Source organism: Schistocerca americana, chromosome 1 (assembly GCF_021461395.2).
Source record: "Schistocerca americana isolate TAMUIC-IGC-003095 chromosome 1, iqSchAmer2.1, whole genome shotgun sequence".
Lineage (NCBI taxonomy): Eukaryota > Metazoa > Arthropoda > Insecta > Orthoptera > Acrididae > Schistocerca > Schistocerca americana.
In genome coordinates this window covers 877,190,078-877,213,544 of record NC_060119.1, presented here as the reverse complement: position 1 = coordinate 877,213,544, position 23,467 = coordinate 877,190,078, and the positions used below count along the sequence as shown (strand labels likewise).

The window sequence follows — 23,467 nt, the reverse complement described above, 5'->3', positions numbered from 1 at the left end:
CGCTATCCGTCATACTTAACTGAGCTGCATCAAATTAAGTAAAACGTTGCATATATTTTTAAAGTGTTCGCAGATATAAAAACGCATTGCGGAAACGGCGCACGGGTAATTTTAGCTCATACATAGCAGTGAATGAAATGTAGAAAAGATATCGATATTTTATTTTACAACTTAGAGCAGAACGATATCTCGTTTAGTTCTCGTGTTATTGGGTTTTATGTCTGAAGGACGGCCGCTCGCGACGGGCCATTACGTCTTTGCGCCTCGCGAATCAAATCAAATGGCTCCAAGCATAATGGAACTTAACATCTGAGGTCATCAGTCCCTAGACTTAAAACCGCTTAAACCTAACTAACCTAAGGACATCACACACATCCATGCCCGAGGCAGGATTCGAACCTGCGACAGTAGCAGCAGCGCGGTTCCGGACTGAAGCGCCTAGTACCGCTCGGACACAGCGACCGGCCTCGCGAATCATGTGATCATTAAATTGTCATCAACTATTTAAGATATCGAAACGAGGTTTTTTGTAAATGATAGCACCCAGTGATACACATATGGTGTATCATAAATGCTAGATTTTTTTTTATTCACCGATCGATGGAAGTAAGTCATCCGCAGCGTTGAGAGGTCGGTGCTCCGGACGCATTCAGACGTCCACAGCGTTGTATGCCCGCACTGCTCGACTCACTGCGGCTCACTTCGTTATTGTCCTGTTGCTGTTGCCGCTCGTGTACTTCGCAGACATGGCTGGACTGGGCAAGGGAGGCGAAGCCAATGGGAAGTCAAGATCCCGCCTTCTCGCCGTCCTACTGTAGCATCTGTCCGAAGAAGTGCGAAACGGAAAGAAGAGCGAGAGGGAGAAGACGAAGCAGTGCTACAAGTGCCAACAGCTTGGCCATGTAGCAAAGTCCTGTGGCAACACGGTTGCGTGCATGACGTGTGCAAAGGCCGCTGAGGACGGAACTGGAAGAGGTGCACCATCAGGTGCGGCAACTGACGGAAGCCTTGACGCTCGCGTCTCGCAGAGAAGAGGCGCAGACCCCCATCAGGAAGGGGGTAGATGCGGAGACCCAGACGACCGCCTCCCTGGCCGACGCGGAAACGCAGGCTGCTGGGGAGGAGGTCGAGGAGACGGCGGAGGCGGCACAGCAGCTGGAAGACGAGGAGGAAAAAGCAGCACAAGTCGCTGCTGAAGCTACAGAAGTGGCTGCCGTCCACTACGACTACGTGCCGCTGCCGGACAACCCGAAAGCTGCGAAAATTTTGATGAACATGTTGGCGGGAGCACTGCGAGATGGTTCGTACTCGCACCACTTCCACCGACACTATGTGATCAAAGAATCCGGACACTTGGCTGAAAATGACTTACAAGATCGTGGCGCCCTCCATCGGTAACGCTGGAATTCAATATGGTGTTGGCCCACCCTTAGACTTGATGACAGCTTCCACTCTCGCAAGCATACGTTCAATCTGGTGCTGCAAGGTTTCTTTAGGAATGGCAGCCCATTCTTCATGGAAATGCTGCACTGAAGAGAGTTATCGATGTGGGTCGGCAAGGCCTGGCACGAAGTCGGCTTTCTAAAACAGGACTCTGCGCAGGCCAGTCCATTACAGGGATGTTATTGTCGTGTAACCACTCAGCCACAGCCCGTGCATTATGAACAGGTGTTCATTTGTGTTGAAAGATGCAATCGCTATCCCCTAATTGCTCTTCAAAGTAGGAAGCATGAAGACGCTTTAAAGATCAATGTAGGCCTGTGCTGTGATAGTGCCACGCAAAACAATATGGGATGCAAGCCTCCTCCATGAAAAACACGACCACACCATAACACCACCGCCTCCGAATTTTACTGTTGGCACTACACACACTGGCAGATGACGTTTACCGGGCATTCGCCATACCCACACCCTGCCATCGGATCGCCACATTGTGTACCGTGATTCGTCACTCCACACAACGTTCTTCCACCGTTCAATTGTCCAATGTTTACGTTCCTTACACCAAGCCAGGCGTCGTTTGGCATTTACCAGCATGAGATGTGGCTTATGAGCAGCCGCTCGACCATGAAATCCAAGTTTTCTTACCTCCCGCCTAACTCTCATAGTACTTGCAGTGGATCATAATGCAGTTTGGAATTCCTGTGAGGTGGTCTGGACAGATGTCTGCCTGTTACACATTACGACCCTCTTCAACTGTCGGCAGTCTCTGTCAGTCATTAGACGAGGTCAGCCTGTACGCTTTTGTGCTGTACGTGTCCCTTCACGTTTACGCGTCACTATCACATCGGAAACAGTGGACCTAGGGATGTTTAGGAGTGTGGAAATCTCGCGTACAGACGTATGACACAAGTGACGCCCAATCACCTGACCGCGTTCGAAGTCCGTGAGTTCCGCGGAGCGCCCCATTCTGCTCTCTCACGATGTCTAATGACTACTGAGGTCGCTGATACGGAGTACCTGGCAGTAGGTGGCAGCACAATGCACTTAATATGAAAACCGTTTGGTTTTGAGGGTGTCCGGATACTTCTGATCACATAGTGTATATCTCTTCGCCCCTCACGATACTCCTAAATCCTCCCTCTTCCACCAACCATACGATTTCGGTTGGACAGCCGTAAACATGCACAACATCGTTTCCAACAAAGACCTAGCCCTGATCAACTCTTATCCCATCTTCACGCCTCCAGATTGACAACACATCATACGATGTGTTGCCAAGAGCGAGGAGTAAGAAGAGAAACCGGTAATGCAACTAGCACAACCAGTTATCTAATCCTGCTACGCTCAGGCAAGTTCAGTCTTTTCCCTACTCCCAGCAAATAATTCTCACCCCATTATTTTTCGAGTAAATGTCTAATGACGACTCCACATTTAGGCAATCTCTGGCTAATGGTTCAAATGGTTCTGAGCACTATGGGACTTAACATCTATGGTCATCAGTTCCCTAGAACTTAGAACTACTTAAACCTAACTAACCTAAGGACAACACACACATCCATGCCCGAGGCAGGATTCGAACCTGCGACCGTAGCAGTCGCGCGGCTGCGGACTGAGCGCCTAGAACCGCGAGACCACCGCGGCCGGCAGGCAATCTCTAGGAGGCTGCCTGTCATAGAGAGCAAGGATTGTAGGCCCACGTATAACCGTCGTCGACACCTGGAGAACGGCGGAACAGGACGAGTATGCACGGCCACAGCAGTGAAAGGGTTAATATTGGCTTGGCAGTGTTTTAATATGTAATAGGGCGGAAGTTGACAGTACTAGCACTATCGCCCTTGCCTTCGGAGACACGGAAGAGACGTCGGATGCGGCTGCGAGGCGAGACCTGCGGCTGTGCAGGAATTGAGTTGGCGGCGGCGCGAAAGAATGGTGGGGCCGTGACCCGCGCTCCCCCACGGCGCCACGCCGGCGCAGCATTCAGGGGGCGTCGCGACGCGGCTCAACAGGCGCCGCCGTGCCGTGCCGTACCGGTACACTCGCTGCCCCCGGCACTGGACACGCCCGTAACCGACCGCAGCCGTTTGCGTTCGGGCAACTTGCATAGCGTGTCGGAAACCTACAGGTGAAGCTGACGATCGTAAGCACAGAGGTGGACAGTCCTATCTTACATAGCACTCAAACTATACCTATTTCGTTAACGTGACTCGTATAAAGCCGAGTTTTTCTAGGAACAGGAATTTTGCGCAGCGTAGCGCGTCGTCCTCTCTTCAGTGACAAAATAGCGATAGTGTTTTCCGACAGCCGGCCGGGGTGGCTGAGCGGTTCTGGGCGCTAGTTCTAGGCGCTACACTCTGGAACCGAGCGACCGCTACGGTCGCAGGTTCGAATCCTGCCTTGGGCATGGATATGTGTGATGTCCTTAGGTTAGTTAGGTTTAAGCAGTTCTAAGTTCTAGGGGACTGATGACCTCAGAAGTTAAGTCCCATAGTGCTCAGAGCGATTTGAACCATTTTTTTTGTTTTCCGACAGAACGTAATGCGTAGTGCGCCAGCGCTTTACGTCAGGCGTGACCGGCCGTCTGGTTCTGGTTGACTCTAAAGCATTGTACGCTACGTCCTAGTGAAGCAATTGTTGTTGTTCGGTAAAGTTCGTGTGCAAAATGAGTACTAAGTATGCTAAAAAGCTATGGTTCAATTCAAAACTAATCATCACACGCGTTAAGCCGTTTATCTCACTGGGAGACGAGACGATGAATTCCTATTTCGTAGAAAGCGGTCGGCAGCTGAAGGATCCATAACCGCATCCATTTTGCACTTCCTCGTCCGATTGAAACCGACGTCCGCGCATGTCTTTCTTGAGGTCGACAAAGATGTGAAAATCACACGGTGAAAGATACGGGCTGTACGGAGGATGTTGCAGTGTTTTCCAACCGAATCGCTGAAGCGTAGCCCTCGTGCGATTGACAGTGTGGAGGAGGGCGTTACAGCACAAAAGGATGATTCCGTCTGACAGCATTCCTCGGCGTTTTTACCTTGGATTGTGTCGCAGATTCTGCAAAGTATCTTCATAGCGTCACGCATTGATACTGGTTGCACGCTCGAGGAATTTGACGAGCACAGGACCAATTCAGTCGAAGAAGAAGTCAAAACACCCAGGAATGCTGTCGGACGGAATCATTCTGTTGCACGAAACGCCTGCCCGTACGCTGCCAATCAGACGAAGGCTGTGCCACAGCAGTCTGGTTGGGAAAGTACAACATCCTCCCTACAACCCGTATCTTCCACCGTGTGATTTTCACATCATTGGCGATTTGAAGAAAGACATGCGTGGATGTCGGTTTCAGTCGGACGAGGAAGTGCAAGAGTGGGTGCGGTGTTCGATATATTAGTGACCAACTGCGTTCTACGAAACAAGAGTTAGTCATCTGGTCTTCCAGTGGGATAAACATCTTAACGCGTGTCGTGTAAACGTCTAAACGCGCGTGGCGATTACTTTTCAGTGAACCAGCCCATGCTCCTGTAGTAGCGGGTGTTCTGTTTTTATTTGAATGCCCCGCATACAAATGCGTTTCATTGCCGAGGAAGATACATTGTTAATTGATTTAGTGTCAACAAAATATTGTTGATTGTTTTCCTGTGTTTCGTATAAGTCTTGAGCAAATAATCCTATTCCTCGTCGGTCATTATACGCTTAGCTATCAGCAAACCCAGCAGTTTACTTTTCTTTTCCCGCACGCAATCCTTGAATACTGTACAGTATATTAACACTTCGGTTAAAGAAACAACGCAATCCTTTCAATACTTTTCTCACATAGCACGTGTGGACTTAATGCGCAAGCGGTTTCCTTTTCTAGTAAAACTCAAATGCGCATCGTATTTAAGTTTTGTGTCTCTGCCGACGCTCAACACCCTGTCGTATTTACGCGTCGCAGAATTCTTGTTCAGGAAAACCCGGCTTAAGGAGTGGAACGGACGTGTAAAGCGATCCGTGCAAATTAAACCAAAGGACCATTCGTGTTTTTTGTTCATTTTGACAGTATGCGAAATTTAACAGTATTCAATCATCAAGTGGAGAGAGCTTTTCATATTATCTTTTTAAAACGTTTAGAGCCGGTTTCGTTGTTGTGTATCAGTGTAACTTACAGGCTCTGTCAGCAGACACAAACGATGAAAACTTCTATTTATTAAATCTTGTCGGATTTGATAGCGTGCAACGAACCATTTATAACTATTTGATGAAAGTTTCTTCCCAGAAATGTAATAAAACTTGCATATATACGTAGATCGTTTTTTCCGCCTTGCTGACATTACAATGCTTAGATGACATCAGGTGAGTGAGTCATATGTCCCACTTGTGAGGCGGAAACTGTGACATACCGTTTCTACGCCGCGCCTGTGAGCTCGTACTGTCCGCTATAGCCGGCCGATGTGACCGAGCGATTCTAGGCGCTACGATCTGGATACGCGCGACCGCTACGGTCGTAGGTTCGAATCCTGCCTAGGGCATGGATGTGTGTGATGTCCTTAGGTTAGTTAGACTCCAGTAGTTCTAAGTTGTAGAGGACTGATGGCCTCAGATGTTAAGTCCCATAGTGCTCAGAGCCAATTATTTGTCCGCAATACTGGCCTCAACGGCCACTTCGTGGTAGCTAGGGAAAGTGAACATGTGTTCACCCTGGAGATGGTGCGCTGGTCTTCCCTAACACTCCTAAACAGATGGTGAGCTATGCTGGTCTAGAAAACGAATAATATTCCCATGACAACTAGTGTTTTGCAATACCCGCCGGAAAGAAACTTTCGAAAGTTCTGGAAGAAAAAAGCAGCCGACGAAAGTTCTGTGACCGGGGACAAGAATTGGCCTATGAAAATGCTTTAATTTTGCTCGCAACTAGGTGAAAGTCTATGTGTAAAATGATTTCGTGGGGCGGTTTGGAAATAGAGAAAGCGGGTATTCGGTCGGCACCCGGCAACCTTCGTCGGGTTGGCTGGCAAGACGTGGGCCTCATAGGACGGAGTAAGTCTTTTGAAGTCCTTAATTGAGTTCGGGTGTTACTGGTCCTTTGTGTTCCAAAGTTACTTTTCAAGTGTAGAGAGACTGCGAGAATCAATAGCGAGTTCCCGTGTATGGTCCTGGAGTTTTGTTTAGTGCTTACCCGGTTTTCCATGCCTTGCCTTTTAGTGAGTGTGCAAGTATGCGCCAGGAAGAGCGTGAACCATTAGCTAGTTCGATCTGGTGCTTATTGGAAGAATCGCACTTTGTTTTAATTCTTCTTCTGCCTTTTCCTGTCGTTATCCCTTATCTCTACGTGCTCGGCATGCTAATCTGGATTTTACAATATTAGTGGTAGTGGTATGGACGGTGCCCTTCGTATCCCCTCCTTCCCTCCCTCTCCCGGGGACGGAATTTGTGTGGCCCATCTGTCTCATCTAGTATTATCAAAAAAGGTTCAAATGGCTCTGAGCAATATGGGACTTAACATCTGAGGTCATCAGTCCCCTCGAACTTAGAACTACTTAAACCTAACTAACCTAAGTACATCACACACATCCATGCCCGAGGCAGGATTCGAACCTGCGACTGTAGCGGTCACGCGGTTCCAGACTGTAGCGCCTAGAACCGCTCGGCCACCCCGGCCGGCCATCTAGTATTATCCAATAAGAAAGTGTGGGAAATATTTTTCTAAGTGTGTGCGAATTATGTAATGGAGCCGGGACATGGGTATCAGCCTGGTATTCACCTAATGGGCCTGTGGTAAACCCCCTAAAAACCACATCCAGGCTGGCCGGCACACAAGCCTTCGTCCTTCATCCTCCTCGCGGATTCGGTCCAGGGTAGGCGCTCCGCACCGAATCACAGAAACGGCGTGCAAACGCCCGCTGCTATCAGGGCGGATATCTCAGTTAACTGAACCAAATAAAGACTGTGTTTATTTTGTAAAGATTCATGTGCTTTGTTTTTACATGTCTTTTGGCCTGATTATGTTTAACTGTATTCCTGTTGTGTGCTGTGCGTGTTATTGGCAGAAGTTATTAGGAATCATTTGAAGACAGTGTATTAGGTAGTAGCGCATATTCCATTCAAATGGTCGTGTCTCGGGATCTCTCTGGAAGTCTTTGGATTGCAATAGGACATTACATTTTGAATTTGGAATTGTGTGAAGTTTTAACACTGTCTCACGGGTTAAAGGTAGGCTGGCGACCCTAGTTTAGATTCATTGGGTAGTATGTCAGTTAAGGGACTTAATCCGGGTCCGCCTATAAAGGTTTCCCGATTATACTTACGGAACAGTACGTCGCTTACTTTGTCTTGCGCGCGGCACATCGCGTACTTTGTCTTGCACGCCGCATATCGCGTCGAGTGCACGTTTTCTGGCTACGGCCGTGGGGGGCTTCGCTCATTCCGCTGCGGCAACCGATGCCTGGAAACTTCGCTGACATAAACGGTTCGTGCCTCCCCCTGTCAGCGCAGAAAATTCTGTTTCGCGTAAACGCTTCGCTGCCTTGAGCTTCCACGTCTGTTACTTTCAATTCTGACCAAGCCCTGAAAACACGATAACTTTGGACAAAATTGGTAATTATGAGTAGGCTTTGTAAGATGCGCATTACACTGTAACATAAAATTGTCAAAAATCTCTTACAACAGTCGTTTTATGACATTTTTGCCAGTCAATTTGCGTTGTATTCTTTATGAAAGTTGATAGTGGTCCTAACTTCTATAAAATATTTATTGAAGATCTTTGGTTGTGTAACACTGGCTTGAGAGCCATGCTACAGAAACGCCATGGGGAACAATCTACCATGCAGGAATTCCAACTGTGGTACTGTGATGCGTGGTTATACTGAAGTTGCGCAGAAGAAAACACTAATGAGACCATCGTCTTGGACGCTGTCATGACAAGGTACGCGGACCACAGATGGTGCACTGTGGAATAGGCCAGTTGGCAAAGACAGCAGATTAGTAGACGTATCTGCCACCCGGCATGTAACTTCGAACGTCGCCTGTCATCATTCATTGTCCCTGCTGTGTTTTCAATTAAGGTAAGTTTAAGTATGCTTGAAATAAACACCTGAAAAAGGAAAACGTCGCCGTTGTGGCCACAGACGGACCAATCGCGCCCGACCAGTTGCGGTATTGGAGGGGCATGGACTCACCACACCGTTCCGTTGGCGGTTGTGGGGTTAACAGACGTGGTGCCGCTACCACTCAGTCAAGTAGCTCCTCAGTTGGGATCACGAGGCCGAGTGCAGCCCGTACTAATTCTTCTATAAAAAAAAAAAAAGACCCTAGCAATATCGGGAATCGAACCCGGGTCCCCCGCTCGGCAAAAAAATGTTCAAATGACTCTGAGTACTATGGGAGTTAATATCTGAGTGGCCATCAGTCCTCTAGAACTTAGAACTACTTAAACCTAACTAACCTAAGGACATATCACACATCAGTGCCCGAGGCAGGATTCGAACCTGCGACCATAGCGGTCGCGCGTTCCAGACTGAAGCGCCTAGAGCCGCTCGGCCACAACGGCCAGCCCTGCACGGCAGTCAGTGGCGGTGACCGCTAGGACTGTTGATGGTTTTTGATAGTTTTTAAAATATGGAGAATCTGATATACCGATATAACAAAATAATCTTATAGACTCTCGATATATTGAAAAACAGAATCGATACACCGACGGTAAAAAGTAGAAATAACGGCCTATAAAAATATCGTAAATGTACTGCCGATTTTAGAGCTTTATATTTAAGTATTGCTTTATTATTAGATTTTTGTACATCAACAACCTAGCAGCTTGCTTGTCCCCCACAGAGCAAGAATTGAAAGAAAACGATGCACGTTCACGCTTGGCGATAACCACTTTGCTAACAATGGTAACTGCAGGTAAGTTGCACAATTAAAGATATCCGATGAGTCTGTCGTTCGGTTTCGTCACATATCGGATTTGCCGGAACACTTCATGTCGACTTCCCTGTTTCTTCATTTGTGGAAACGCAGCAACGTGGCAGTTTTAGTGTCAAAATCGCGTGGTGAAGCTAAACGCTGCAGTTTCTGTTGGTAGCGTCGAGCGTCGATTACGTCAGCATTTCCCCTCAGACGTCTCTGCCCTCCGCAAAGACCAATCTTGTCATTTAGGTTTTTTTTCACCATTTTCAGCAACTGTTAGTGAAGAATGACGATGTGAAGGAATAGCACAGTACTTGCGTTAATTTCTTTAACGCATTTGGTGGGCTATTTCTTCACATCCGAAATCTTGTTATTCCATTCACACCTCAACCCCCTAGTGCAATCGAACTTCTTCTTTGAGCCACCTGCACTTCCTTCACACAAAAAAGAGAAACACTGAATGTAATGAAAGTAGTAAGTCTCTTTCACACAGTGAATGTAAAATTATATTCTACTACAATTTCCGAAGAACAATTTCAAATGTTGTGATTCTTCAGTTCCTCCCGACGTCCTTCGTGGCGAAAGAGTTCTCGGGTGAACAGCCGGGTGTTACTGTCCAACGGACACAAGATTTCCGCGTTCGGAACACCTGGAGAGAGAGAAGAGGAAATAAAAACCCGGCGCCGGCGACTCGACGGTCAGTTCGTCAGCGAACCCGATGACGGCAACGTGGTCGCTTGCCGAAATATTTTGCCCGCTGTTCACCCGTGCACTCTTTCGTCAATTTCAAATGTTTACCGAAAATGGCTAAAAAATTGAAAATAAAAATATCGCCACTCATTATAACCATTTCGATATCGATAAATCAGGGAAATAACATCGCCGATAAATATCGATACTATCAACAGCTCTAGTGATCACACAGCTACGGAGGCGGAAGGAATAAAGACAAGCGGAAAGAAAATGAAGTATTCCTTATGTGTGCTATATTTGTGCGTCCCTTCCACTTACATAATACGACTTAAAGGTCCATGTCTAGATGACACCTCCTTTACTTTTAGATTGAAGCGTCTAATCGCGTTCTCAGGGGTGACGCGATTCGTATCGAATGACACTCTTTAAAATTGTAAATGCAATCCCACGTAGACAACAAAAGTTTGGGAAAGTATGTCTCAAAAGAAACGTAGTTATTCATACCAACAATATTGTTTCTGATGATATTTTGTAGATCCCAAAATAAACTAAATATTAGAGCGAAGCCTGTGCGAGCACTCGGAAATTTCCCGCTCAGCAGTTCGGCATAGCAGCTGCGGAAACGCCGAGACGGTTTCTCGCGCAGGTGCATACGATTAGCGTCGCGCACTCATTGTCAGAGGCTCGCAGACAGTGACGGGAAAGCGGGATCACACGCCGCGGCGTGCGTGGGAGGCGGGCCATGCGCGCCGTGCTGCCGAATGCGACGAACCGTCTGGTAGGCAGGCAGGAACACACCTGCGCTCGCCGCCAGCCTCTTCATTGCCGAGTGCTCCCGTTGCGAGGTTAACCGGAACCTCCTATCTCTCTCTCCATCTCCTGCGCCACGCTCACTGGTCAATTTCGTGAAGTGCTGTTACATATCAGAATGCAGATCAGATTATGCTCTTGCAGTCGCGAGACAAACTAGTACGACTTGTGAAAAGTACAATGCGTGTGCGGGCCTACCAATGTCACTGTTAGCATACAGAATTTTCGTTCGCCCTATAGTTTAATATGGAATGCAAGCGTGGATAATATCAACCAGTTAAACTTAGGACGACCATGTCTACAGACAGGAGGATGTTACGGATAGCTGGAGACCTAGCATGCGACTTCTGCGTTGCCGCATGTCATGAACCTTTCAGCACAAAGAAAAATATAGGACAGACCCAAAGAGCAACATCTTAAGATACGCTAGATGCATGAAATCTCTCATTCAATACCAACCTGGGTCTTTCAACTGTCCACATTTAGAGTGCATACACCCCCGTCACGTCATTCTAGAAGATACAACTGACATATTCCACCATTGACTCTTACGCGACGAAGAAATAAACGAGATCCTTCTTAGGTCTTTTACGCCTGTTAGAACATGGGATGATCTATCTTTAAAAAGAGACGACAACTCCATGACAGTTGGCGTTATTAACAGCGCATTACGCTGTAAAGTGTAAATGGACGCAAAATTCTACGACACAAGGCAACCTGTCCCATCTGAGGTTTTTCTACATGGAGGTTTTTCCTCAGCCGTAAGGCGAGTGCCAGGATTAAGCAATAAGTATATGCAGTAGGTACTGGGAGATGAAGAAGCTTGCACAGGATGGAGTAGCTTGGAGAGCTGCATCAAACCAGTCGCAGGACTGAAGACCACAACAACAACAATATGAACATCTTCCCCTCTTCAACCTGCGGTGTAAATTTCGCGCTAACCAAGTAAGTGCCAAAAAAAAAAAAAAAAAAAAAATTACGCCAAAACAGCATCAAGAACAACTGGCTGAAAAGGTCATCGGTCCCTAGAGTTACACGCTACTTAAACTAACTTATGCTAAGAATGACAAACACACACACACATGCCCGAGGGAGGACTCGAACCTTCGGCGGACTCTCGGACTCTCCTTCAGAGACTGAGTGCGGTATTTGGCGTATCGCAGTACTTAACAGGATGATTTTCTTTGCAGCTACAAATAACCGCATTAATTTCTATCAACAATCATTCGTATCCGTGTACATAGTTACGTACTACATAATCTCCAAGCGATTTTCGTTTTATAGATTTAGTGTTACACATAATAATGTTGCTGTTTGAACGGTTCATTTCGATAACTCCTCAAAGTATATACTGGGGTTTCGCAATAAGAGTAGTCAGGCACATTTTCACTGGTGTTTCAGCAGATATTTGCAATTTCGTGTTTTGCTGTGTATAGTTGGGGTCATCCCAAACACATACTGCTTACCACGTCTTTCATGCGACGACCAGAATCGACGGAAAGCGTCGGTTTGTTTCCCGTTACAAAAAAGAAAAATAATTTTTAAGCGGAATTTTACGTTCCTATTCGATAGAGCGGTCCCAAATTGGTCTAGTGCAATATGCGTTTTATCGGTATTTGTTAGCAGGGGCAGTAAAACACGAAGAATAAACTGTACTCCAGCATCGCTGCTGCATTTCAGTAGCAGTCAGCGTGGGCCAGGGCGCTGCTCATTCACTACTGGAGTACTAGTCATTCATTCTCGTGTTTACTGCCTCCGCTAATACATAGTGATAAAACGAGTATTGCAGTAGACCAGTTTGGGACCTCTCTATCGAAAGTGCACGTAAAATTCCCCTTTAAAATCATTTTGTTAGTAACAGGAAACAAATCGGCGCTTTCCGCCGATACTTTGCCTCGCCTGAAAGACGTGATAAGCAGTATGTGTTTGTGCTGACTCCCAACTACACAACTGAAAACACGAAATTGCAAATATCTGTCGAAACACCAGTGAAAATGTGCCTGATGACCCCCGGGGGTGGGGCGGGGCTGTCTCTATATATGATTAGCAGAAATTGTCTCGAGAAACACCATTAACTCTTATTAACGCAGATGCTGATTGATAAGTTCCATGAGCCAACTACGGGAGAAGTGTTAATGAATGCGATGTTTATAAAAATTGACGGAGTAAAGTGTACTATTATGGCAGGTCACATGTGGGAACTGACCTGCGTGTTATTTACGGGATAGTACCAGATTTTATTCGTCGCTGCTCGTGCGGCCGCAGCATTTATCTCGCTTCTTCGTTGTTTGCTGGAGGGGTAAGACACTGCGTTGTGTGCGGGACTTACGAGGCAGATGCCCATTTGTTACCGGCCGTACGCCCCGCTCATTTACATAGGATGGAGTGTACCATTGGGGAGACGTCCTCAGCACTTCGGTGAGTCACAGCGGGCACACCCAGGTCACGTAGAGATACAGGTACCACAGCCAGGCAGCGCCGCAGGCCAACGGCAGCGGAGGAATGCTCCATTTCTGACGAATTTTCTCAGTGCGTGCTTTGGCGACTATCTCATTGTAACAAAACGTTCACACCCCTCCTGATATTTGGCTCCAGCGCAAGTGACCCACGCAGTTGGGAACTATCAGCGTCCGAGCGGGTTCCTATCCATTGAACGAGTTGTGTGATTGTGCACGCTTCTAAACCGGGCACTCGCACCACGTCGCTTGATTGTCCTGCCGGCACCGAGTGAGCTGGCAAGATTAGCTCACAGAGCTGCTATTGACTGGGACTAGGACTCACATGTCGCTCCGGTTACTCATATTGACGAGTTGCATGATTTCCGCTACATCAGTTCAGTGGTGAGATGTTTGCTTAAACAAGCCACGACGGCTATCCCTGCACCTTTCTCCCTTTTCCTTCTCAAAAGGAGGAGGTTCTCTGTCTGCCAGGGCCACTAACTCTACGAGGCGATCAGTTCTAACTTTGCTTCGTTTTAATGGAGGCTTCCCCTACGCCTTTACGTAAAGTAGAGTCTGCTAACAGACACGACGCGTCGTACGGCTTCCACGTTAAATCATTAGGTCAAGCCCTAAATTCTGCTCCCTCTTGGAGATTCAAGTTCCAAAGTTATCAGTGCATTTTTTTATTACTTGATGCGTGACAGTTGGCATATAATAAAATTCCACGAGGAAAAATGTGAAATTAATTGATTCGTTATTGTTTTTGTTGGTGTTTATTTTCTTAAATGTTTTGGTATAAGGGACCCGTGGACTCTGCTGGATCGCTACAGAGTAATTGCATTTAGTTTGATTTCCTGCCCCATTTATCGTTATATCATTACTGCACTCAAAATATCTACCCAACAGTGCAAATGGCGACGCTATACGCTTTTTGTCTTATCTGTGCTTCAGTCACTCACGGTACTTTCGGTTGAAAACAGTGGTGCCCACTTTACTCTACGGCATCAAACTTGCATGCAATGCTGCTCTGTTCCGTCTCGGGTTTGTTTTGCCGACAGTCGCTTAACGCACTATATTGAACATCATGGTCGATATTTTGCACTGTACATGTAAGGGGACAGTTGTTCAATTGTTATTGTACTGTACGCTGACAACTAGTGTTCCGTCCGAGTATCATTGCATTACTCTGGATTATAATTAAAGTTTCGCTACTTCAGAGGGCCTTATGAAAAATGTGATATCGTAGGACAATGAAACTTTGTGGAAACATCTGTAAGGAAATTCGGAAGAGAAATAAAAACCAGTAGAAGAAACTCACGAGAGGGTAACATTGCGTTTCAGGTTACAAACGTCCCTCAGTGTGCAGATGTGTGACGACCATCTGCATCCACGACTGCCTGGAACCGCACTAGAGATAACGTTGTTTTGATAAAACATCTTTAGGAGTAGAGCTCAGTTCACCTTGTCCGAACCCTTGTTGATCGTCTGCAACCGTAATGGACAGTGATGCTTGTGTTTGAACCCGACGTCGCCGTACCAGTACCCACTCTTAACGACTAATCATGACAGTAACAATGCTAAGGAAGCAATTCCTACAGGGCACAGTCTAAACATCATTCCTATAAAGCTCATGTAACAAATAGTTCTCCGTCTACAATGGTTCAAATAGCGAAAATTTAATTATAAGCACCCTTTACGTTTTGATGCCTGCGTATTACAGGGTTTTTACTGTCCTGAAGGCATTTTCACAGAACAGAGATAATTGAGGCAACAAACCGAGTAAATCATAATTAAAATCCTACTCTGAATGAGGCACCGACGACCACGTGTTTCTTATACCAAGATACTCAGAAAGTGTTTCTTAGCAGCTTTAGAAATTTGTGGGTGGAATTCGTGTTCACTCTATAGAACGATCCTGTTTTCGAGAAACGCTGTTAACGCCGGTCTTTATTGTGAACTTACAGTATTGGCGCTTCGCAGGGCGCCGTGCTGCTCGACGTTGACGGAGTGGAAGAATCCTGACAGACCGCGCAGCCCCGACGTTCGATACGCGACGCCGCCTCAAACGGCGGTCATTAACATCTGGCTCCCCCACGGAACGCCACATTTATCTTTTTTCCTTCCTCCTGCAGGTACGGCGCGGTTTGCACCTGGGGACGTAATTGTGAATCGCTGCGCTGCGCTGTGGCGCCGTGCGGTTAGAGAGCGTACGTAGCCGAGTGCGTGGTGCGTGTGGCGGGCAGCGCGGGAGCAGACGGGGGCGCTTTAATTGCAGCTTCATGGGGCCCGCTCCCGCCGCTATCGATTCGTCCCGCCGCCTCTCCACATTCCCGGCCCGCCGTTCCAGTCCCCCCAGCCCCCTCTCCTTCTCCCACCAGTCGCACACTGGTGGGACGTACACCGTGCCTTCCTCGCGGACCTGCTCCCAACCTAACTCCCTACACTGCCGTGATCGTTATCTTTTCCAGTGGAGTTTTCCGCACCGTAGTAGTCTCGTATAAGACGCACCACGAAGAAGTCAATTCTAAGCGAGACTCATCGCTGAAGACAATTGCATACTACAATCAGTGAGATTCCAGCCTCCGATGACCAGTGAAGACATGTCTGAAGACGCCCCAGACAGCGACGGGATATCAAGCTGACTGTAACCCACGATAAGCCCAGACAACCAGGATTGATGGTCTGCGGTGCCATTTCCTTTCATACAAAGACTCCTTTGGTTGCCATCTACGGGACGCTGTCAGCACAGCGGTACGTCGACGATATTCTACGCTCCGGTTTTGTTATCCTCCATGGCACGCCATCCCCGGCTTACATTTAAGTAACATAATGCTCTCTCGCACACGGCGAGAGTTTCTACTAATTGTCTCCGCGCTTGCCGAACCCTATCTTGTCCAACAGGATCACCGGGTATTTCCCCTATTGAGAACGTTTGGAGCATTATGGGCAGGGCCCTCCAACCATCTAGAAATTTTGATGATCTAACGCGCCAGTTGGACAGGATTTGGCACGGTATCCCTCGCGAGACCATCCAATAATTGTATGGATCAATGCCAAGCCGAAATACTGTTTCCACAAGGGCCAGACGTAGACAAACGCGTTACTGACTTGCTCAGTTGGTGAAGTTTTTTGTCTTGATTAAATTTTCCAGTTTCTCTGAAATTGTAATAAAATGGTTCAAATGGTTCTGAGCACTATGGGACTTAACATCTAAGGTCATCAGTCCGCTAAAACCTCGAACTACTTAAACCTAACTAACCTAAGGACATCACACACATCCATGCCCGAGCCAGGATTCGAACCTGCGACCGTAGCGGTCGCGCGGTTCCAGACTGAAGCGCCTAGAACCGCTCGGCCACACTGGCCGGCGAAATTGTAATCATTTGTTTGTCTACACATGTACGTCACGTACATCGATTTCCGTCCTATTCGGATTATGTTTTCGTGGTCTGGTTTTATTTTTTAATTTTTTTTTAAATGTAGAATGCGTTAGTCGTCCCCGCACAAGTGCACTGCGGTCGGTTTATAGCACTGTAAATGGTGTAGAACTGGTACTAGCAGTGATGTGGCTCACCACTGCTCATATATACAGTCTGATCAAACATTTCTGGACATGTATTAGCAGACATTAATATGTGGCGTGTTCTTTCTCCTTTTGGACGTCTAGGACTCTGCTGAGAACACTTCCAGCGAGGTGTCTGAATGTCTATTCAGAGAAGGTCTGGAGCGAAGTCGACGTTTAATTCATCCTAAAGATGTTCCATTTGGCTGAGGTGGGAACTGTGGGGAGGCCAATCAATTTCAGGAATTTATTGTCCACAAACCATTCCCTCGCAAATGCTGGTTTATTATAGGATGCATTGTCATGCTGATACAAACAAACATCTTCTCCGAACTGTTCGTGTACTTAATGCAGTACACAGTGCTGTAAAATCAGTTCATGTTCTTGAATACACTCTAAACACGAAAAACACCCTCAAAGCGTACCACTACTGCCTCTGTACTTCATTGCTGCTAGGCAACGTTCTCTGTCGGACTGCCACTGTGTATAGCGTGATCCACCGCTCCAAATCACTCGTTTGCAGTCGCCCACTGTCCAGTGGCGTCGCTCTTTGCACCACGTCAATCGTCGCGTAGCATTGACTACAGAAATGTGTGACTTATGAGGACTTTGGAACTCAAGAATGATTCCTTCCGCTGATTGCATGCTACTTTTTGCAACCACCTACGCAATGCTTGCCCCTCTTGTCCGTCATTACAAGAGGTCTGCCTGGTCTTAGTTTAAATATGGTTGTTCCTTAACGTTTACAGTCACCACACCCGTCAGCAGCAGTCGACTTGGGTAGCTGAAGAAGTGTTGTGAGGTCCCTAATGGATATTTACTTACACGACATTCAATGACTACTCCACGTTCGGAGTCATTGAGATCTCTTGAGACATTCATTATGCTGTCACTGTTTCTATACTGACAACAGTCCCCGCGTCCTTTTGTACTGGCGGAGACGCCTCTCGTGGCATTAATTCTGAATTATGTAGGGCTGTCCATGTAGTTCGGTTCAGGTGGTGTATATCAAATAATTCAAGTTGTGTGTAAGCACCAGTCCGTTGTATGGAATCAGGGCATTAAGAAGGGGCGACGTGAAGACGTGATAGAATGGCAGAATAGACCTGTTGTGTTTGGACGTGTCCATGACCAATCCGTGAATGAAATTACCCATTTATTTGCCTTGTCAATGCGCCGGAAGAACAGTAGTCGTAAAAATATACTAATCGATAGGGACCATCGACAACTGTTATGCTTTATCAACGGCAATCGGTTCCAAACCCGATATGAATTGCTGCTGTCAGTGAATGCAGTTTCCAAGAGAACATGGCGAAGGGAACTAACTGTATTCAAAAGTCCATTGTCACAGCGGCCCATAAGTCTGTCTGTCTTCAAACAGCAGAGAAAGTGGACAGTGACATACTGGAGGCGTTTAGTGTGGTCCGACGGGTCTCAATTTTGTGCCTCTTTTCAAATGATGCAAAGCGTCGAGTGGTGTTACAGGGATAATATTGAAGATTATGTGGATAGATAGGACAACTAGCAAAGAAGTACCGCAACGGAATGAGAAAAAAAATGTATAGCACTGCTTAACTAAAGGAAGGGATCGGTTATATCGTGAGGTATCAAGGAATCGTCATTTTGGTGATTGAGGGAAATGTAGGGCGAGGGGATAAAGCTTGGAGAGGTAGGATTGAGCTTGACTACACACCAGGTTAAAATGATGTACGTTGCAGTAGTTATGCAGAAATGAAAAGACTTGCACATAATAGACTAGTGTGGAGTGCCTTATCAGAACAGTCTAGGTAGCGAATATCGCAGCAACACAATAAAAGCATGCACTTTCGTTTGATGGTGGTGGGGGGGGGGGGGGGGGGAGGCGGAATTACAGTGGTCGAACAGAAATATGAAAACAGCACGAGAAATGTGCATGCTTGAAGATAAATGCAGATGTCAGCCAAGCCTGCAGGTTGTGCTGTTGTATTTGACCACGAGGGGAACCTGTGAAACGTCCTCAATACGGCCAAAGTGTCAGTTGTAGTCAGAACAGTGTGTCAGAGGTAAGCGAATTCGAACGCGGACAAATCGTTGGGGTTCCCGGGTTCGATTCCCGGCGCGGTTAGGGATTTTCTCTGCCTCGTGATGGCTGGGTGTTGTGTGATGTCCTTAGGTTAGTTAGGTTTAAGTAGTTCTAAGTTCTAGGGGACTGATGACCATAGATGTTAAGTCCCATAGTGCTCAGAGCCATTTGAACCATTTTGAACAAATCGTTGGTAGTCGTATGGTGGGTGCTTCGGTAAACAAAGCAGCCGAAGTGTTGGGCGTTTCTGCCGCATCGTATCAAACATATGTAGCACATAGAGGAAAAGCGGAGAAACATGCAGTAAATCACAGTGCGGACGAACGTGTGCGTTCACGGATCGTACAGACGATTACTGAAGAGGACTGAACGAAAAATAAGAAGATGACTGGTGGAAAAGTCACTGCAGAACTGAAAATCGCACTTGCGAAAGCTGTCAGCAACAAAACAACACGAAGGAGTCCCATAAGCAGGGAGTTGCAGGCGAGCTGGAATTCCAAAACCACTCATGAATGATGCAAATTCTCGTAATAGGCAAACGTGGTGCTGAGGCCTTGAGTCCTGGAGTAGGGAGAAATTTAAGAGTATTTGGTCGGATGAGTCTTGTTGCTCAGTGTTTCCAACTTCTGGCCGAGTTTCTGTCCCAAGAATGTAATAGGGTAGGTTTTCGGTGCTGATTTGGGCTCCCATATCGTGATATTCGAAGGGTCTCATAGTTACTTTGCAAGATCGCATCACTGACAAGGATTATGTGACCCGTTTGGCTGATCAGGGCCTTCCCATATATGATGCTTCTTCCCCAATGGTGATGTCGTGTTAAGACTACAGGGACCCAATTCACACAGCTTGCATCGTCGAGGACTGTTTTTGTGAGCACGTGTACGAATTGTTGCATCTCCCTTTACCTCAGCAGTTACCAGACTGCAGTATTGTTGAGCCTTTGTGGTCTACTTTGGGGAGAAGTGTGTATGATCGCCATCCAATTTCATCATCGTTATTTGAACTTGTCACTATTTTGCAGGAAGATTGGTAGAAGATACCCGTGGGAACCATACAGGACTGGTATTTATCCATTCCGATACGTCAAGGAGCTGTTTTGTAGGTTTTCCTACACCTTATTAGACACAACAGTGGTTGTGAACAGAGTAGGGAATCATGGGAAGCAAGTAGAGCCAGCACCCCTTTGCCCAGATCTTTAATACTAGCTATTAAGTCGAGGCTAAAGCATGTTGCATTGAGAGTGGTTCATGCCGCCCAGAAAGATTTCACATCGCAGACTGTGCACGTTTGACTGGTTATCTGCTTACCCAGTATTGGCCCGTCCGGGCGTGTAATTGCGGCCGTAATGGGTGTAATACGTCAACGAGCTTCCTTCCCTTAATCTGAGAAGCGTCAGTGAGGCGGGCGAGGGTGGTTGCGTGGCCACGCCGGCGCCGCCGCGGCTGGGGCGCGCATCGACCCCGCCGCCTGACGCCCTTATCGCCAACAGGGGTAGCGACTGCCGGCGCACCCTCGCAGCCTGCCTCCAGGAGAGAACAGCCGGCCGGGGTCGCGTCTAAGCTTCAACTAAGCGACTTTTTGCCCTCCAAGGTTTCTTTAATCCTTTTCCTTCAGCACCTCGTGTCTGTTGGTGATATAGCTCCTCTGTGCGGTGTGTGTCGGTGGGGACTGATGTAGACGACTTTGAGCCACAGGTAGTACAGCAGACGGCAAATAGAAAATATTCCACCATTAAGCGCCAGCCCGATATTTATCTAATTTTGTCGAGATCTTCGTAACACAACGGGTTACTAACATTTGTAATCTGGAGAATTGTATTTCATTAACCGAGTTTTTGGTTTCATATTGCGGTGCAACGATTGGACTTAGATAATATTTACGGCATACGAAGAGAATTTTACTCCCGCCGGCTCAAGAAAAGGCTTTGGGCATCTGGAGTGCATGTTCAGCTTAAGTTTCAAAGTAACTCAGTTGCGAGAAACCGTGTTACACTGCAACATCTGATGCTCACAGCGGTAAGTCAGAAGTTTTGTGACGCTGCTCTGAAATAACAAGTTGTATGGCAGAAATCTGTATTACCAACCGCCAATTTGTTTGCGTTAGCAGCGTGTAGAGTTTTCCATTAGAAGCAAATTAGAAAGTATCGGAAGGACCGACGAGCCTTCCACATCCAGATAAAGAATCGCACCCGAAAATGAAGAAAATTGCCGTCAACTGGTTAAAGGGACATAAAATTTTACGTATTCTCAAAAAGGAGCAAGACTGAAGAAGATCTCTCGTTGACTACATAACACCACAAACTACAACAAATTAACTATTATTATGAGAAATATACATCCTTCCTTAAAAGAACAGTAATGTAAATGTAATGTAAATGCACCTAAGAAATTACTCAGTTTACAGTTTCTCACAGATTTCCATAGTGAAGACTTAAATGTGAATGTGTTGTACAGTATTTAACTACTTATGAATTGAGTTACGGTTTCTGTTACGTTCTGGTATGTAATGTTATGTACTCGATCAAGTCGAAGGTTTTCTTCGCTCGGAGACAGTGTGTTTGTGTTGTTGTAACTGATATTTATCGACGCGTATCCCGGCGAAGTGGCGTTAAACGGAATGATTTGCACCATGTGGCGGAGCAACTCCAGATGGAGTTCCTGGCCAATAATTCCATTTTTGTAGTACGTGCCAACGCGAGGTCGTACCGCCATACAAACTCGCCACGAGCCTGCAAATCACAAACAATTGTTCGGACCGAATCATATTGCAACGACGTATTAAATAAGCCGTGGTGCGAGACAGCGTAGCTCCTATCCCTCAAAGCAGCTGTGTTACTCTAGTTCATTGTTGGTCAACCTTTTTTACCTGCTGCCCACTTTTCTATCTTCGTTAATAAAAAAATGGTCCAACCGCCCACCGGTTCTGCAGTACTGATGTCTTATAAAGTAGGTAACTAACTTTCTGTGCAATACTGCCTTCAGTTTCTTCCAGGTTCTTTTATTTTTTCCATGAAGTCACATATTACTTTGACTTCCTTATAGCCTCGTTTCTTTTACAGTCTCCTCTGGTACATCCTTTCTCTCTCCTTAGTAACCTAATTTCATGAGATCAATAGTTACGAGAGGAAATGTAATTTACTGGACAGTCTGTAAGCGATTTGGCGCCGCTAAGAAGGGCGTTACTGAATAAAATGGAAAGAGTGCAGTATTGTTAACCACATGCGTTTGTGCAAGAACGAGAAACCGTTGATGAGTGATCTTATACGTCCAATTAGTTTGTTTGCTGGAGGAAGATGAAGTAGTTGGTATTGTTTACGATAAGCACCAGCTTCGGTTACGAGTAACGAACTTTCATAGTGCATCCATTTGCCTTTGTGGAGAGGGCAGGATACGTCTGTCACATACACATCTGGAGTGCGAGACTTTTTCAGTGAAAATGAAAGCATGGAAGTTAAAAGCACTCCTGCAACATTATGGGATTCGTTAGGTAACATAGGCAGTTTCGCCTCCTTTAGTGCCGAGTTTAACGTCCACTAATTATGTCCGAGAGTCATACTAAAGTCTTTAAAATAAAACCAGTTTCTTTGCTAATCACACTTTCCCCTCAGCTACAGCTCTTTGTCCCGAAATAGTGACAATAGCTTATCGAGGAAAAGGAGGAAAAAGTTTAGGCTTAACGTACCGTGGATGTTGACGTTGTTGGGAGGAAATTTAGGCTTTAGCATCCTGTCGATGACTAGAAGATTAGAAATGGAGCACATGGTTGGATTGATGGTGGATGGGGAAGTAAATCAGGGTTCGAACCGCCGTCCTCCCGAATGCGAATCCAGTGTCTTACCACTACGCCACCTTATTGGGCGAAGTTGAGAGACGGTATTGTCGGTGGCGCGCCATTTATGCGATAGGGCGTGTACAAAACCACTTTACAGTGTTGTTTCTCAGTCTGGAAACGTTATCAGCTACCCGCGCGGGTAACCGCGCGTGTTAATGCGACCGCTTCCAGGATGGGGAGGTGTGCCGGCCCTGGACCGAATCCTCCCGGCGGATTAACGACGAGGGGTCGGTGTGCCGGCCAGCCTGGATGTTGTTTTTAGGCTGTTTCCCACATCCTACTAGCTGAATACTGAGCTGGTTCCCATGTTGCGCCTAGATAGACGCTAAGCAAACATTTGGAACTCTTTCTCGCACTCGCATACAGAATTTACTCTATACGCAGACAGAGTGGGTACACTGCTTTTGTCCTGCAAGGGGCGAGGGGAGTGGGAGATAGATGACCTTGGCTCTTTGGTCTCGTTAAACACTTACCCCTCAGAAGCATTATCAAACAGATTTTACAGAAGACATCCAAAGTAAATCTGCGCCATTTCCAGAGGGTTTGTTAGACCAGAGCTTTCACTAACGACTGAAGTGTGAAGAGTTAAAGTGAACACTTTGTCTCATCAAAAGGATTGCTTTAAAATTCTAAGAAGCTGCCGGCCGGAGTGGCCGAGCGGTTCTAGGCGCGCGGTCTGGAACCGCGCGGCCGCTACGGTCGCAGGTTCGAATCCTGCCTCGGGCAGGGATGTGTGTGATGTCCTTA

At 46.8% G+C, this 23,467-nt stretch overlaps 1 protein-coding gene and 1 non-coding gene across 2 annotated transcripts in view; both read left to right on the top strand.

Moving 5' to 3' along the window:
• The window catches only part of LOC124614112 (protein piccolo-like), a 1,087,733-nt gene that overhangs the window by 570,662 nt on the left and 493,604 nt on the right, over window positions 1-23,467 (top strand).
• Window positions 23,364-23,446, top strand: Trnap-ugg. The gene has a single exon. It is a non-coding gene; the product is annotated as a tRNA-Pro (tRNA).